At 40.4% G+C, this 19,060-nt stretch overlaps 1 non-coding gene across 1 annotated transcript; it reads left to right on the forward strand.

Moving 5' to 3' along the window:
* Nucleotides 1-1,034: 1,034 nt before the first annotated feature.
* LOC130984333 (small nucleolar RNA R71) lies at nucleotides 1,035-1,138 on the forward strand. Its single transcript, XR_009088275.1, has one exon. It is a non-coding gene; the product is annotated as a small nucleolar RNA R71 (small nucleolar RNA).
* The last annotated feature ends 17,922 nt before the right edge of the window (nucleotides 1,139-19,060 follow it).

Genomic DNA, 19,060 nt, shown 5'->3' on the forward strand with positions numbered 1-19,060 from the left:
CATTTCCAAATAAGTTGTCATTTAGCTTCATGATTGCTCCAAGGTATTTAGCAACTTGCTCTTCAGTGACATACTCATCCTCTTCAGAGGAAGAATACTCATCAGAGCTTATGAAAGGCAGAAGTAAGTCCAATGGAATCTCTATGGTCTCATTTTGAGCCTCAGATTCCCATGGTTCCTCATTGGGGAACTCAGTGGAGGTCAATGCACGCCCATTAAGGTCTTCCTCAGTGGCGTTCACTGCCTCTCCTTCCTCTCCAAATTCGGCCATGTTGATGGCCTTGCACTCTCCTTTTGGATTTTCTTCTGTGTTGCTTGGGAGAGTACTAGGAGGGAGTTCAGTAATTTTCTTGCTCAGCTGTCCCACTTGTGCCTCCAAATTCCTAATGGAGGACCTTGTTTCAGTCATGAAACTTTGAGTGGTTTTGATTAGATCAGAGACCATAGTTGCTAAGTCAGAGGGGTTCTGCTTAGAATTCTCTGTCTGTTGCTGAGAAGATGATGGAAAAGGCTTGCTATTGCTAAACCTATTTCTTCCACCATTATTGTTGTTAAAACCTTGTTGAGGTCTTTCTTGATTCTTCCATGAGAAATTTGGGTGATTTCTCCATGAAGAATTATAGGTGTTTCCATAGGATTCTCCTAGGTAATTCACCTCTTCCATTGAAGGGTTCTCAGGATCATAGGCTTCTTCTTCAGATGAAGCATCCTTAGTACTGCTTGGTGCATTTTGCATTCCAGACAGACTTTGAGAAATCAAATTGACTTGTTGAGTCAATATCTTGTTCTGAGCCAATATGGCATTTAGAGCATCAATCTCAAGAACTCCTTTCTTCTGATTAGTCCCATTGTTCACAGGATTCCTTTCAGAAGTGTACATGAATTGGTTATTTGCAACCATTTCAATTAGCTCTTGAGCTTCTGTAGGCGTCTTCTTCAAATGAAGAGATCCTCCAGCAGAGCTATCCAAAGACATCTTGGATAGTTCAGAGAGACCATCATAGAAAATACCTATGATGCTCCATTCAGAAAGCATGTCAGATGGACATTTTCTGATCAATTGTTTGTATCTTTCCTAAGCTTCATAGAGGGATTCTCCATCCTTTTGTCTGAAGGTTTGGACTTCCATTCTAAGCTTACTCAATTTTTGAGGTGGAAAGAACTTTGCCAAGAAGGCATTGACTAGCTTTTCCCATGAGTCCAGGCTTTCTTTAGGTTGTGAGTCCAACCATGTCCTAGCTCTGTCTCTTATAGCAAAAGGGAATAGCATAAGTCTGTAGACCTCAGGGTCAACCCCATTAGTCTTGACAGTGTCACAGATTTGCAAGAATTCAGCTAAAAACTGATAAGGATCTTCCAATGGAAGTCCATGAAACTTGCAATTCTGTTGCATTAGAGAAACTAATTGAGGCTTAAGCTCAAAGTTGTTTGCTCCAATGGCAGGGATAGAGATGCTTCTCCCATAGAAGTCGGGAGTAGGTGCAGTAAAGTCACCCAGCACCTTCCTTGCATTGTTTGCATTGTTGTTGTTTTCGGCTGCCATGGGTTCTTCTTCTTTGAAGATTTCTGTTAGGTCCTCTATAGAGAATTGTGCCTTAGCTTCTCTTAGCTTTCGCTTCAAGGTCCTTTCAGGTTCAGGGTCAGCTTCAACAAGAATGCCTTTGTCTCTGCTCCTGCTCATATGAAAGAGAAGAGAACAAGAAGATGTGGAATCCTCTATGTCACAGTATAGAGATTCCTTGAGGTGTCAGAAGAACAGAAAAATAGAAGGAAGAAGGTAGAAGAATTCAAACTTGATCAGAGAGAGTTCGAATTGTAAATAAAAGGATGTGGGAAGAGGGGAAGAGAATTTTCGAAAATTAATTAAAAAGTTTTTAAAATCATTTTGAAAAATTGATTGATAATTTTCTAAAACTCAAAGTGGAAAAGAATTCAAGTGGTTTGAAAAAGATTTTGAAATTAGAAGTCAAAAAGATTTGATTGAAAACTTATTTTGAAAAAGATGTGGTTAAGAAGATATGATTGGTTTTAAAAAAAAATGTGATTGAGAAAATATGATTTGAAAAAAATTTTAAAAAGATTTGATTTTAAAAATTAATGACTTGCCTATCAAGAAAAGATATGATTCAAACATTAAACCTTTCTCAACAGAAAAGGCAACATACTTGAAATGTTGAATCAAATCATTAATTGATAGCAGGTATCTTTGAAAAAGGAAAGAAATTGATTTTGAAAACAATTGATTGAAAAGATATGCTTTGAAAAAGATTTGATTTTGAAAAACTTTGAAAACTTGAAAAAAATTGATTTGAAAACAAAATCCTCCCCCTTGTGCCATCCTGGCGTTAAACGCCCAGAATGGTATCCATTCTGGCGTTTAATGCCCAAAATGCTACCTTTTTGGGCGTTAAACGCCCAACCAGGTACCCTGGCTGGCGTTTAAACGCCAGTCTGTCCTTCTTCACTGGGCGTTTTGAACGCCCAGCTTTTTCTGTGTAATTCCTCTGCTGCATGTTCTGAATCTTCAGTTCCCTGTACTATTGACTTGAAAATAGAACCAAGATCAAATAAACAATACATGCAAGACACCAAACTTAAAATTAGACACTAGACTTAAACAAGAAACATAAAATCTTTTTGGTTTTTATGATTTTGAAATTTTTTTGTGCTTTTTTCGAAAATTATATGGAAATAGAAAATAAAAGTTTCAGAATTCTTAATTTGGATTCCAGAAATCATTGCAATGCTAGTCTAAGACTCCGGTCCAGGAATTAGACATGGCTTCACAGCCAGCCAAGCTTTCAAAGAAAGCTTCGGTCCAAAACACTAGACATGGCCAATGGCCAGCCAAGCCTTAGCAGATCATTGCTCCAATAGCAAGATTGATAGAGATCAACAAGCTCTTGTGATGATCAGTTGAAACCTCGGTCCAATAAGATTAGACATGGCTTCTTAGCCAGCCAGATTTTAACAGATCATCATGAAACACTAGAATTCATTCTTAAGAATTCTGAAGAAAAATACCTAATCTAAGCAACAAGATGAACCGTCAGTTGTCCATACACAAAACAATCCCCGGCAACGGCGCCAAAAACTTGGTGCGCGAAATTGTGATCACTACAACTTCACACAACTAACCAGCAAATGCACTGGGTCGTCCAAGTAATACCTTACGTGAGTAAGGGTCGATCCCACGGAGATTGTTGGTATGAAGCAAGCTATGGTCACCTTGTAAATCTCAGTCAGGCAGACTCAAATGGGTATAGTGGTATACGAATAAAGCATAAAGATAAAGATAGAGGTACTTATGTAATTCATTGGTAGGAACTTCAGATAAGCGTATGAAGATGCCTTCCCTTCCGTCCCTCTGCTTTCCTACTGTCTTCATCCAATCCTTCTTACTCCTTTCCATGGCAAGCTTATGTAGGGTTTCACCGTTGTCAGTGGCTACCTCCCATCCTCTCAGTGAAAATGTTCCCATGCTCTGTCACAGCATATGGCTAATCAGCTGTCGGTTCTCGGTCAGGCCAGAATAGAATCCTGTGATTCTTTTGCGTCTGTCACTAACGCCCCGCCTGCTAGGAGTTTGAAGCACGTCACAGTCATTCAATCATTGAATCCTACTCAGAATACCACAGACAAGGTTTAGACCTTCCAGATTCTCTTGAATGCCGCCATCAGTTCTCGCCTATACCACGAAGACTCTGATCTCACGGAATGGCTGGCTCGTTTGTCAGGCGAGCACTCGGTTGTCAGGCGATCAACCATGCATCGTGTATCAGGAATCCAAGAGATATTCACTAGAGCCTTGGTTGCTCGTAGAACAAAAGTGGTTGTCAGTCACCTTGTTCATAAGTGAGAATGATGATGAGTGTCACGGATCATCACATTCATCAAGTTGAAGAACAAGTGATATCTTGGACAAAGAACAAGCGGAATTGAATAGAAGAACAATAGTAATTGCATTAATACTCGAGGTACAGCAGAGCTCCACACCTTAATCTATGGTGTGTAGAAACTCCACCGTTGAAAATACATAAGAACAAGGTCTAGGCATGGCCGAATGGCCAGCCTCCCAAAGTGAGTTCAATCATCAAAACATGATCAAAAGCTCTCAGATACAATAGCAAAAGGTCCTACTTATAGAAAACTAGTAGCCTAAGGTTTACAGAGATGAGTAAATGACATAAAAATCCACTTCCGGGCCCACTTGGTGTGTGCTTGGGCTGAGCAATGAAGCAATTTCGTGTAGAGACCCTTCTTGGAGTTAAACGCCAGCTTTTATGCCAGTTTGGGCGTTTAACTCCCATTTTGGTGCCAGTTCCGGCGTTTAACACTGGGATTTCTGAGGGTGACTTTGAACGCCGGTTTGGGCCATTAAATCTTGGGCAATGTATGGACTATTATATATTGCTGGAAAGCCCAGGATGTCTACTTTTCAATGCCGTTGAGAGCGCGCCAATTGGGCTTCTGTAGCTCCAGAAAATCCACTTTGAGTGCAGGGAGGTCAGAATCCAACAGCATCTGCAGTCCTTTTCAGTCTCTGAATCAGATTTTTGCTCAGGTCCCTCAATTTCAGCCAGAAAATACCTGAAATCACAGAAAAACACACAAACTCATAGTAAAGTCCAGAAAAGTGAATTTTAACTAAAAACTAATAAAAATATACTAAGAACTCAACTAAAACTACTAAAAACATACTAAAAACAATGCCAAAAAGGGTACAAATTATCCGCTCATCAAAGAAGGTGATCCCTGAGGTCCCTTTCATGCTCAAGAAAAATGAGTATCCGGAGATCCGACATGAGATCCTAAGAAGAAATTGGGAAGTTCATACCAACCCCATTCAACAAGTTGAAATCTTAATGGTTCAAGAGTTCTATGCCAATGCATGGATCACTAGGAACCATGATCAATGCATGAACCCAAACCCAAAGAATTGGCTTACAATGGTTCGGGGAAAATGCTTAGATTTCAGTCCGGAAAACGTAAGGTTGGCATTCAACTTGCCTATGATGCAAGAAGACGCACGCCCCTACACTCGAAGGGTCAACTTTGATCAAAGGTTGGACCAAGTCCTCATGGACATATGTGTGGAATGAGCTCAATGGAAAAGAGACTCAAAAGGCAAGCCGATTCAATTGAGAAGACTGGACCTTAAGCCTGTGGCTAGAGGATGGTTAGAGTTCATCCAACGCTCCATCATCCCCACTAGCAACCGATCCAAAGTAACTGTGGATCAGGCCATCATGATCCATAGCATCATGATTGGAGAGGAAGTAGAAGTTCATGAAGTCATCTCTCTAGAATTCTACAAAGTAGCCGAAAAGCCCTCCACCTTGGCAAGGCTAGCTTTTCCTCATCTCATTTGCCATCTATGCTACTTAGCTGGAGTTGTCATAGAAGGAGACATCCTTATTGAAGAGGACAAGCCCATCACTAAGAAAAAGATGGAGCAAATAACAGAGCCCATTCATGGAACTCAAGAGACACATGAGGAAGCTCATTATCAAGAAATCCCTGAGATTCCTCAAGGGATGCACTTTCCTCTAAACAACTATTGGGAACAACTCAACACTTCTCTATAAGGATTGAGTCATGGCATGAAACAATTAAGGGTGGAACACCAAGAGCACTCCATCATTCTCAATGAGATTAGAGAAGATCAAAGAGCTATGAGGGAGGAGCAACAAAGGCAAGGAAGAGACATAGAGGAGCTCAAGAACACCATTGGTCCTTCAAGAAGAAGACGCCACCCTCACTAAGGTGGACTCATTCATTAACTTCCTTGTTCTTATCTCTCTGTTTTTCAGTTTTATGCTATATGTTTGTCTATGTTTTGAGTCGGTACTACATGATCATTAGTATTCAGAAACTATGTCTTAAGGCTATGAATAATTCCATGAATCCTTCACCTTTCTTAAATGAAAAATGTTTTTAATACAAAAGAACAAGAAGTACATGAGTTTCGAATTCATCCTTGAAATTAGTTTAATTATATTGATATGGTGACAATACTTTTTGATTTCTGAATGAATGGTTAAACAGTGCATATTTTTTATCTTGTTGTTTATGAATGTTAAAATTGTTGGCTCTTGAAAGAATGATGAACAAAGAGAAATGTTATTGATAATCTGAAAAATCATGAAATTGATTCTTGAAGCAAGAAAAAGCAGTAAAAAAGAAGAAGCTTGCGAAAAAAAAAAGCAAGCAGAAAAAGCCAATAGCCCTTAAAACCAAAAGGTAAGGGTAAAAAAGATCCAAGGCTTTGAGCATCAATGGATAGGAGGGCCCAAGAAAATAAAATCCAGGCCTAAGCGGCTAAATCAAGCTATCCCTAACCATGTGCTTGTGTCATGAAGGTCCAAGTAAAAAGCTTGAGACTGAGTGGTTAAAGTCGTGATCCAAAGCAAAAAGAGTGTGCTTAAGAGTTCTGGACACCTCTAACTGGGGACTTTAGAAAAGCTGAGTCACAATCTGAAAAGGGTTCACCCAGTCATGTGTCTGTGGCATTTATGTATCCGGTGGTATTACTGGAAAATAAAGTGCTTAGGGCCACGGCCAAGACTCATAAAAGTAGCTGTGCTCAAGAATCAACATACTTAACTAGGAGAATCAATTAACACTATCTGAACTCTGAGTTCCTATAGAAGCCAATCATTCTGAACTTCAAAGGATAAAGTGAGATGCCAAAATTATTCAGAAGCAAAAAGCTACAAGTCCCGTTCATCTAATCAGAACTAATATTCATTGATATTTTGGGATTTATAGTATATTCTCTTCTTTTTATCCTATTTGATTTTCAGTTGCTTGGGGACAAGCAACAATTTAAGTTTGGTGTTGTGATGAGCGGATAATTTATACGCTTTTTGGCATTGTTTTTAGGTAGTTTTTAGTAGGATCTAGCTACTTTTAGGGATGTTTTTTATTAATTTTTATGCAAAATTCACATTTCTGGACTTTACTATGATTTTGTGTATTTTTCTGTGATTTCAGGTATTTTTTGGCTGAAATTGAGGGACCTGAGCAAAAATCTGATAGGAGGTTGACAAAGGACTACAAATGTTGTTGAATTTTGACCTCCCTACACTCGAAATAGATTTTTAGGAGCTACAGAACTCCAAATGGCGCGATCTCAATTTCGTTGGAAAGTAGACATCCAGGGCTTTTCAGAAATATATAATAGTCTACACTTTATTCGAGTTTAGACGAGGCAAACTGGCGTTCAACACCAGTTCCATGCTGCATTCTGGAGTAAAACGCCAAAAACACGTCACAAACCAGAGTTAAACGCCAAAAACACGTTACAACTTGACGTTTAACCCCAAGAGAAGCCTCTGCAAGTGTAAAGCTCAAGCTCAGCCCAAGCACACACCAAAGTGGGCCCCGGAAGTGGATTTCTGCACTTAGACTTATTTTTGTAAACCCTTGTAACTAGTTTAGTATAAATAGAACTTTTTACTATTGTATTAGACATCTTTGGACGTTTAGTTCTTAGACATTGGGAGCTGGCCATTCGGCCATGCCTGGACCTTCATCACTTATGTATTTTCAATGGTGGAGTTTCTACACACCATAGATTAAGGTGTAGAGCTCTGCTGTACCTCGAGTATTAATGCAAAGTACTATTGTTCTTCTATTCAATTCATGCTTATTCTTATTCTAAGATATTCATTCGTACTTCAACCTGATGAATGTGATGATCTATGACACTCATCACCATTCTCACTTATGAACGCGTGCCTAACAAACACTTCCATTCTACCTGCGAAAGCTAGAGTTTGTATCTCTTGGATTCCTGACTCACGACGCATGGTTGCCTCGCATGACAACCGAGCCTCCCATTCCGTGAGATCAGAGTCTTCGTGGTATAAGCTAGAATTCATTAGCAACATTCTTGTGATCCAGAAAGTTTAAACCTTTTCTGTGGTATTCCGAGTAGGATCTGGGATGGTATGACTGTGACGAGCTTCAAACTCGCGAGTGTTGGGCGTAATGACAGACGCAAAAGGATCAATGGATTCTATTCCGACATGATCGAGAACCGACAGATGATTAGCCGTGCTGTGACAGCGCATTCAGACCTTTTTTACTGAGAGGACGGGAGGTAGCCATTGACAACGGTGAAACCCAACATACAGCTTACCATGGAAAGGAGTAAGAATGATTGGATGAAAGCAGTAGAAAAGCAGATATTCAGAAGGAACACATTATCTTCATGCGCTTATCTGAAATTCCGACCAATGAATTACATAAGTATCTCTATCTCTATTTTATGCTTTATTAATCTTTATATTCGAAAACCATTATAACCATTAGAATCCACCTGTTTGAGATTTACAAGATGACCATAGCTTGCTTCATACTAACAATCTCCGTGGGATCGACCCTTACTCACGTAAGGTTTATTACTTGGACGACCTAGTGCACTTGCTGGTTAGTCGTGCGAAGTTGTAAAAAAGAGTGATATTACAATTGTGCGTACCATGTTGTTGGCGCCATTGAGATCACAATTTCGTGCACCAGCTACTTCCCCTCCTCTCAGTGAAAATGGTCCTCTACGGTTTCTATACGGCTAATCAACTGTCAGATTTCTTGTCTCGGATGAAAAATACAATGCACAGATATCGTATGGCTAATCAGCTGTTGGTTCTCAATCATGTAGGAATAGGATTTACTATCCTTTTGCGTCTGTCACTACGCCCTAAAGTCGCGAGTTTGAAGCTCGTCACAGTCATCCCATCCCAGATCCTTGTCAGAATATCACAGACAAGGTTTAGACTTTCCGTCTCTCAGGAATGCTGCCAATGAATTATCACTTATACCACAAAGACTCTATTCTCGGATTCAGATGCCCCATTGTCAGAGGGGAGTCGATGTGAATCGTTGATTAGAAACCCAAGAGATATACATTCAAGCTTGTCTTCATGTAGAACGGAAGTGGTTGTCAATCACGCGTTCATAAGTGAGAATGGTGATGAGCATCACATAATCATCACATTCATCATGTTCTTATGTGTGAATGGATATCTTAGAATAAGAATAAGCATGAATTGAATAGAAGAACAATAGTACTTTGCATTAATACTCGAGGAACAGTAGAGCTCCACACCTTAATATATGGTATGTAGAAACTCCACCGTTGAAAATACATAAGTGAAAATAGGGTAGGCATGGCCGAATGGCCAGCCTCCCAAAACGTGAACAATTGTCCAAAGATTTTCCAAAAGCTCCCTAGTATAATAGTAAAAAGTTCTATTTATACTAAACTAGTTACTAGGGTTACAGAAATAAGTAAATGATGCAGAAATCCACTTTTGGGCCCACTTGGTGTGTGCTTAGGCTGAGCATTGAAGATTTCACGTGTAGAGACCTTCTTTGGAGTTAAACACTAGTTTGTAACTTGTTTCTGGCGTTTGACTCTAGCTTGCAACTTGTTTCTAGCTTTTAACGCCAGAATAGGGCAGAAAGCTGGCGTTGAATGCCAGTTTGCATCGTCTAAAATCGGGCAAAGTATGGACTATTATATATTGCTGGAATGCTCTGGATGTCTACTTTCCAATGCAGTTGAGAGCGTTCCATTTGGAATCCTTTAGCTCCAAAGATTCCATTTCGAGTGCAGGGAGGTCAGAATCCAACAGCATCTACAGTCCTTCTTCAGCCTTTGAATCAGATTTTTGCTCAGGTCCCTCAATTTCAGCCAGAAAATACCTGAAATCATAGAAAAACACACAAACTCATAGTAAAGTCTAGAAATGTGAAATTTTGCTTAAAAACTAATAAAAATATACTAAAAGTGACTAAATCTTACTAAAAACTATCTAAAAACAATGCCAAAAAGCGTATAAATTATCCGCTCATCACAACACCAAATGTAAATTATTGCTTGTCCCCAAGCAACTGAAAAAAAAATAGGATAAAAAGAAGAGAAAATACAATGAATCCCACAGTATCAATGAAACTTAGTCCCAATTAGATGAGCGGGACTAGTAGCTTTTTGCTTCTGAATAGTTTTGGCATCTCACTTTATCCTTTGAAGTTCAGAATGATTGGCATCTATAGGAACTCAGAATTTTTGATAGTGTTATTGATTCTCCTAGTTTAGTATGTTGATTATTGAACACATCTACTCTATGAGTCTTGGCTGTGGCCCTAAGCACTTTGTTTTCCAGTATTACCACCGGATACATAAATGCCACAGACACATAACTGGGTGAACCTTTTCAGATTGTGACTCAGCTTTGCTAAAGTCCACAGTTAGAGGTGTCCAGTGTTCTTAAGCACACTTTTTTTGCTTTGGATCACGACTTTAATCACTCAGTCTCAAGCTTTTCACTTGGACCTTCATGACACAAGCACATGGTTAGGGACAGCTTGATTTAGCCGCTTAGGCCTGGATTTTATTTCCTTGGGCCCTCCTATCCATTAATGCTCAAAGCCTTGAATCCTTTTTACCCTTGCCTTTTGGTTTAAAGGGCTATTGGCTTTTTCTTTTTCTTCTTCTTTTTTTTTCGCCATTTTTCTTTTTTTTTTCACTGCTTTTTCTTGCTTCAAGAATCAATTTCATGATTTTTCAGATTATCAATAACATGTCTCTTTGTGCATCATTCTTTTAAGAGCCAACAATTTTAACATTCATAAACAACAAGATAAAAAATATGCACTGTTCAAGCATTCATTCAGAAAACAAAAAGTATTGCCACCACATCAAAATAATTAAACTAATTTCAAGATAAAATTTGAAATCCAAGTACTTCTTGTTCTTTTGTAATTAGGCACATTTTCCATTTTAGAGAGGTGAAGGATTCATGGAATTATTCATAGCTTTAAAACATAGACACTAGACACTAATGATCATGTAATGAAGACACAAACATAGATAGCACATAAAGCATAAAATCGAAAAACAGAAAAATAGGAACAAAGAAAGTAAAGAACGGGTCCACCTTAGTGATGGCGGCTAGTTCTTCTCTTGAAGATCCAATGGAATGCCTAAGCTCCTCTATGTCTCTTCCTTGCCTTTGTTGCTCCTTCCTCAAAGCTCTTTGATCTTCTCTAATCTCATGGAGAATGATGGAGTGCTCTTGGTGCTCCACCCTTAGTTGGTCCATGTTGTAATTCAAGCCTTCCAAAGAGGTGTTGAGTTGCTCCTAATAGTTGTATGGAGGAAAATGCATCCCTTGAGGCATCTCAGGGATTTCATGAGGAATTTTCTCATGCTCTTGTTGAGGTCCATGAGTGGGCTCTCTTGTTTGCTCCATCATTTTCTTAGTGATGGGCTTGTCCTTTTCAATGAGGATGTCTCCTTCTATGTCAATCCCAGCCTAATTGCATAAGTGACAAATGAGATGAGGAAAGGCTAACCTTCCCAAAGTGGAGGACTTGTCAGCCACCTTGTAGAGTTCTAGAGGTATGATCTCATGAACTTCCACTTCCTTTCCAATCATGATACTATGGATCATGATGGCCCGATCCACAGTCACTTCAGATCAGTTGCTAGTAGGAATGATGGAGCGTTGGATAAACTCCAACCATCCTCTAGCCACAGGCTTAAGGTCCGGTCTTCTCATTTGAACCGGCTTGCCTCTTGAGTCTCTTTTCCATTGAGCTCCTTCCACACATATGTCCATGAGGATTTGGTCCAACCTTTGATCAAAGTTGACACTTCTAGTGTAGGGGCGTGCATTTTCTTGCATCATTGGCAAGTGGAACGCCAACCTTACATTTTCTGGAGTGAAATCTAAGTATTTTCCCCGAACCATTGTAAGCCAATTCTTTGGATTCGGGTTCATACTTTGATCATGGTTCCTAGTGATCCATGTATTGGCATAGAACTCTTGAACCATTAAAATCCCGACTTGTTGAATGGGGTTGGTAAGAACTTCCCAACCTCTTCTTCGGATTTCATGTTGGATCTCTGGATACTCATTCTTCTTGAGCATGAAAGGGACCTCAAGGATCACCTTCTTCTTGGCCACAACTTCATAGAAGTGGTCTTGATGGACCTTTGAGATGAATCTCTCCATCTCCCATGACTCGGAGGTGGAAGCTTTTGCCTTCCCTTTCCTCTTTCTAGAGGTTTCTCTGGCCTTAAGTGCCATAAATGGTTATGGAAAAACAAAAAACCAATGCTTTTACCACACCAAATTTAAAAGGTTTGCTCGTCCTTGAGCAAAAGAAGAAAGAAAGAAGGGGAAGAAGAAGAAAATGGAGGAGAAGGGGGGAAGAGGTAGGTTCGGCCAAGGGGGTAGGAGAGGGTTTGTGATGTGTGAAAATGAAGGAGTAAAGATGGGTATTTATAGGGAAAGAGAGGGAGGGTGGCCGAATGGAATTGGATGGGTTTGGGAGGGAAAAGTGTTTGAATTTGAAAGTGAGGTAGGTGGGATTTTTGGGGAAGAGGGATGGAGGTGATTGGTGAAGAGAATATAGGGAAGAGAATAGGATTTGATAGGTGAGTGGTGTTTTGGGTAAATTGTTATAGAGATGTGTGAGGGGGGAGAGAGAGAGAGGTGGGGTAGGTGGGGATCCTGTGGGGTCTACAGATCCTGAGGTGTCAAGGATTTCTCATTCTTGCTCCATTTAGGCGTGCAAAATGCCCCTATTGTGAAATCTTGGTGTTTAACGCCAGACTGTTGCTTGTTTCTAGCGTTAAACGCCAACTTTTATTTCTTTCATGGCGTTAAACGCCAAGCTGCAACCTGTTTCTGGCGTATAACGCCAGTTTTTTGCTTCTTCCTAGCGTTTAACGCCAGTTTGGTGCTTCTTTCTGGCGTTTAACGCCCAGAATGGTGCCAGACTGGGAATTAAACGCCCATTCTGCTACCCTTACTGGCATTTAAATGCCAGTAATTTTCTCCTCCAAGGTGTGTTGTTTTTAATGCTTTTTTATTTTTTTTAATTTTTTGCAGTTGTTTTCTTAACTCCACATGATCATCAACCTAAAAAAATAAAATAAAATAGATAAATAAAATTGGGTTGCCTCCCAACAAGCGCTTCTTTAATGTCAATAGCTTAACAGTGGGCTCTGATGGAGCCTCACAGATAGTCAGAAAATTGTTGGGACCTCCCAACACCAAACTTAGAGTTTGAATATGGGGGTTCAACACCAAACTTAGAGTTTGGTTGTGGCCTCCCAACACCAAACTTAGAGTTTGACTGTGGGGGCTTTGTTTGACTCTGCATTGAGAGAAGCTTTTCTTGCTTCCTCTCCATGGTTACAAAGGGAGATCCTTGAGTTTTAAACACAAGGTAGTTGATGAACCACTATTTCATGATAAATATTGTACCTAAATTGAATGATTTATCAACTTTTCACCTACTTATTCATATAAATTTGCATGATTTTACAATTCCTTCCTTGGAATTTGATATATGAGAAAACATGTTTCCTATGCTTTAAAATTACCAAATTTAATTATCCTTTATTACCATTCGATGCCGTGATTTGTGTGTCGAGTACTTTCAGGTTTTATAGGGTAGGAATGACTTAAAGGATGGAAAGGAAACATATAAAAACGGAAGGAAAGCACAAATTGGAGTCCGTGGAAGAAACTTGCAGTGACGCGTCCACATGGACGACGCGAACGCGTGGTTCGCTCAAAAGAGAATCGACGCGAGCGCATGGATGAGGCGAACGCGTGACCTGTGAAACACAATTGACGTGGGCGCATGACTGATGCGACTGCGTGGAAAAGCAACACTCCAGATGACGCGACCGAGTGACCCACGCAGACGCGTGACATGCGTGATCTGCAGAATTTGTAGAAGTCGTCCTCAGCGATTTCTGGGCCCCTTTTGGCCCAGATCCAAGCCCAGAGAACACAGATTGAAGGATTATAAATGGAGGAATTCATCCATTCATGAGCATAGGGAGATTAGAGACGGAATACTGGATTCATACATAGTTTTAGGATTTAGATGTAGTTTTTAGAGAAAGAGGTTCTCTCCTCTCTCTTAGGATTAGGATTAGGATTGATCTTATTGGGATTATCTCTTCATCACAGGTTCAATGTCCTTTTTATTTGTCTTTCCTATTTGATTTATGAACTTGTCCATGTTAGAATTGACATCTTTATTTAAATATAATTTGAGGTATTTCAGACTCATGATTACTTTTCCTTATTTTTAATTTAGATTATTTACTATTGGCTTTGGTTGATTAATTGGTAACTCTTGAGTTATCAAACTCATCGTGATTGATAATTATTATTCTTGCTGATTAATTTAGATCCCTATAACTCTAGTCTTTCCTCAGGAGTTGACTAGGACTTTAGGTGTTAAATTGATTTGTCGACTTAACTTACCTTCATAGTTAGAGGTTGACTTAGTGGTAGCAAAAATATATTTCTCATCACCATTGATAAGGATAACTAGGATAGGACTCCCAGTTTTCATACCTTGCCAAGAGATTTTCTTAGTTATTAATTTATTAATTCCTACAATTTATTTCCTCTTATTCAAAATCCTTTTCAAAACCCAAAATATTGTTTTCCATAACCAATAATAAATCATACTTCCCTTCAATTCCTTGAGAAGACGACCCGAGGTTTGAATACTTCGGTTTATAAATTATATTGGGTTTGTTACTTGTGACAACCAAACGTTTGTAAGAAAGGTTGATTGCTTGGTTTAGAAACTATACTTGCAACGAGAATTTATTATAACTTCTCAACCAACAATCTTCATTTCTTCAAAATGGCACCGTTGCCGGGGAATTGCAAACGTGTGCCTTATTATTGGTTATTGTAAATATTTTTCTTTTACTTGTTTATTTGTTTTTGTTTTCCCTTCCTATTTCTGATAGCTATCATGAATTCTCACCCCTCTTGCTTTGAGTTTGGTTCTAATTTTGTTGAAAGGAATGGAAGCTATAACAAGACTATGCATCACGGTCAAAGCAATCAAAGATGGATGGAGCCAAGAGTGTATGATAAACCCTTTAGGCAATAACACCTTCCAAGATACCATGGACAGAGACCATTCTACAATGCATACCCAACTGATAGATTTGGTGGACCCCCTTGTAGCTACCAACAAGCCCCACCCTATGCTCAGAGACCATCCTCTCAACATAGCTTCAAACCACCATACTCACAAGCTTCTTTTCACCATTCACCACCGTATGATCCTTATCCGCCCCAACACCAATCCAATTACTCCTAAGAACCACCACTCCCCTATGCACAATATCCATATCCATCAAGCCAAGAATCACAGGTTCGCTTCGAAGAATCAATAGACCAATTTCATGCAACCCTTCATCAACTAGAGCAAGCAATAAATCAATTATCTTCTAGACGTTCGGATACTCAACAAATCCCCATGGGTTCATGTGGAGAATCTAATGAAGAACGCTACACGAAGAAGACACTAGAAACTCTAGTGGACAGCATAGAGCATAACTTCGTATTGGAACAAGTAGAGGATGCTGTCATTGTAGAAGAAGAAGAGTTGGTTGAAGATTTAGGAGATGCCGAACCTCCACAGGAACCCAGAGTTATGGATAATTCCATCAAGGATGTTACAATTGACGCTAAAGAGGATTTTGCATTGCCTCCAATGCAGATATCTTATGAAGAACTGGACGGAATAACCCAAGACGCATGTTTCCTTGATGATGATAATCACAAGTCGAGTTCTCCTAGTAATGAACTTGCATCCGCAAGTGAATTCTGTGAGATAGAAGAATCTTCCCCAAGTGAATACGAAGATGATGCAGAGGTCGACTTTTCTCAACCTCCTAATTATGACTCAAGTGATGAGGAAGATATCAGTGACTTTGATTAAGACATGATTGAAATGGAAGAAATTTGCCAAGAAGTGGAGGAATTCACAGAAGACCACAAGGGAGTAGAGCTTGCAGAACCACTGAAAACACTGATTCCAAGGCCATTACCACCCAACACAAACTTCAAGTGGGTAAAATCCTTGAACTTTATCTTCAATTTTCCACTTGAATATGGTTTTCTTGAGACAGATGGCCAGCTTAGACCTCTCTGCAGCTTTAAGAGCAAAAGGGAAATGACTCGCACTCAGTGCTGGTATGCAAGATTCAATAAGGTTTCACACTTCAAATTGAGGTGCAAGGATTGGTGTCAAGCCCAATTGAAAGGATCTCGAAAGCTCTTTAGTCACTGCAGTGAGAATTCAGATTACTTATCACTCGGCTGGAAAAATGCTAATCAAGATAAAAGTGGGTGTAAAAGTAGAGTTTGGGATCCTGGAATCTATTATGACATTCAACACCCCAGGAGCCTGGAAACCTGTTTGAAACTGCTCAAAGGTTTTATGTGCCTTATTTGGGACCTCGGAGGATGCTGGCATTCCAAACACTGGTGGAGATTTCTAGACAAATTCAAGCACAAGCCACCATAGCAGGAAGCTCATCAAATGTCCAACTTAAGGACTTTAACTAAAAGTGCTAGGTGGGAGACAACCCACCATGGTATGATCGTTCCTTCTCCATTTTACTCTGTTTTGAATTTTATTTGAACATGGAATTTTTGCATGACATTCATTGCATTCTGCATACTGCATAAAAAAAAAGAGAGAGCACGCGAGACGACAGCGTCGCTGACGCGTCCGCGTCACACGCTCATTAAAAGAAAAAGGAATGTGAACAGAGAGTCATGCTAAAGCAAGGTTGGAGGCATACCTTTGGCACAAAATTGTTCCACGCGACCGCGTGCCCCATGCGATCACGTCAGTTGAGGAAAATGCTTCCCACGCGTCCGCGTCACTCACGCGAACGCGTGATCTGGATATCGGCGAAAAGATCCAACACCCAGAAAGTTGGGCTGGAATCGTGCGGCTAGTGTGCGTTTAGCACAAAACGCCCTACGCGTGCGCGTCCCTGACATGAACGCGTCAGTTGCATAACACCCATCCCACGCGAAAGCATGAGCGACGCGATCGCGTCGCATGGATGTTTTGGCCTCCTAAACCAAACAGAGAGTTGCGTTGAAACGATGCTGGAAGCGTGCATCTAGCACAAATTCTAGCGACGCATTCGCGTGCTTCACACGTCTGCGTCACCTATCTTATACCCAACCCGCGCGATTGCGTCGACCATGCATTCGCGTTAATCCTATTTCACCCTACTTACGCAATCACGTCCTCCACACGTTCACGTGGATTTGCGATCACTAACCCTAAGTCACGCGAACCCTAGCCCGTCGCATCCCCAAACCCACCCTCTTCCTCTCCTCTGCAACTCTCTCTCTCTCAACATACCCCCAGCCACCACCAACAACAACCTCCGACCACCAAGGCCGTCATCACACCACCACCACCCAGACATCACCGCGACCACCACCCCTTCCCCGCTCTTCCCTCTTTTCCCTCTCTCTCTCTTCCACCACTGCCCCCACCGCGGCCAACCTCGGACCACCGCATCCACCTCCGTCGGCCACCACCCCAACCCTCACCCCCTATTCTCAACCACACCCCCAACCCTCAACCATTCAACCCCTCCTGCACCCTTGCCATCGCCCCTGCTCCACTGCTGCGCCGCCATGCTTCACCCAGCGCCGCCGCATCACCACCTCTCTGCCCTCATCCCTGTTCCATCTCATTGCCCTTTACGCACCAGGTTCTGCCATACTGTGATTCCTTCTTGTGATTCTCTAGTTCGTTTTCCAATTTTTATTCCGAATAAGCTAGATAGAGATGCATGTTTGTAGTGGATTATAGGTGGTTAGGTAGCTAGGATGTGGTTAGTAGATTTAGGCCTGATAATTGCACTGTACTTGTTACTTGTTTTATCTGTTCTATAATTTTCATCTGGCTGTGATGTTCATACTGTTCATATGCTATTCTTTAAATGTTTCATGCTGCTGTTAGACTATTCTTCACTATTCCTACTGTCTGTGACTCTTTGCAGCAATTGTTAATCTCATATGAACTATTTTTCTTGCTGTTTATTTCCCGGGAACATCCAATTTTAGTCGGGATGCTGTCCAATTTTCTGCAAATTCTTTCCATTTTACATTCAAGTATTGGTTTTGGCAATTCTCAATTTTGCACTACTCCACGAATACTAAACCAATTCTTGAATGCACGGGCCAGCATTCTTATTACTTTTGATTTCCTAGTTAATAAATTGGATTATTGATGATTTGATTTTACTTTTTACTACTTTTATATTTATATGAATCATCATCAATACCCTGTTATCCCTGCTTGAATATGAGTTGACTGTTGCTTAAAATTGTGAAATTCTTGTTACTTAGAAACCAATCATCATGCCACTTACTCTGACTTCCTTTTTACTAACTCACTGATTTTCGCTTTCTAACCTCTTTTTCAATTTTACCCACTTTTAACTTTCTAACTTCCCCCTTTGCCTTTTCACTACTTCTTTCAATTAATTTCACTCATGGCATGATTATTATTTTTCCTAATTAACAGGCTTTCCACTTCTAACATATTTTGGAATGTCATTTCTCATCTCATCTTTTCAACTCCAAAACAATCCAAAATATACATTTACCTAACTCATTTCATTTTTCTACTGCTCCTTTGCCACTTCGTGCTTATCTTGTTACTTTCCTACTTATTTTCCTACTTTTATTCCTCAATTATATATTGAAAATTCTGTTTTTCAGGATGTCTGACTCTCAAGGCAGGGGAAAGGGCAAAGTAACTACTGGCAAACGGAAAAGAGGCGAATCCTCTGGTTCCATCCTTGGCATCTTACATGATGATTCCTGGCGGGATAAGAACTTTACCCCGCAGGAAAAGGCTGATCAGTTGGTACCTGTGGCTGACCCGGTTAAATTTGCAAACAAATACTGTGAGCTGAAGTACCCGACTTTTGCCACCGCCAGGAACATACACCTAGAAAGGACACTCAAAATTCTAGAAGAACTTAGGCAGTACACTTCAGATCAGATCAAACAAAGAGGCTGGTTCTTCTTGGAGAGAAACTTAACTGAGGTCAACTCATCCTAGGTCAGAGAATTCTACTGTAACCACTTTCTATCATCTCTGGATGCAGTACAGCTCAGAGGCAAACAAGTTCTGGTCACTGAGGAAGCAATTGAAGACATCCTCTAGCTTC

This window comes from Arachis stenosperma, chromosome 5, assembly GCF_014773155.1.
Source record: "Arachis stenosperma cultivar V10309 chromosome 5, arast.V10309.gnm1.PFL2, whole genome shotgun sequence".
Lineage (NCBI taxonomy): Eukaryota > Viridiplantae > Streptophyta > Magnoliopsida > Fabales > Fabaceae > Arachis > Arachis stenosperma.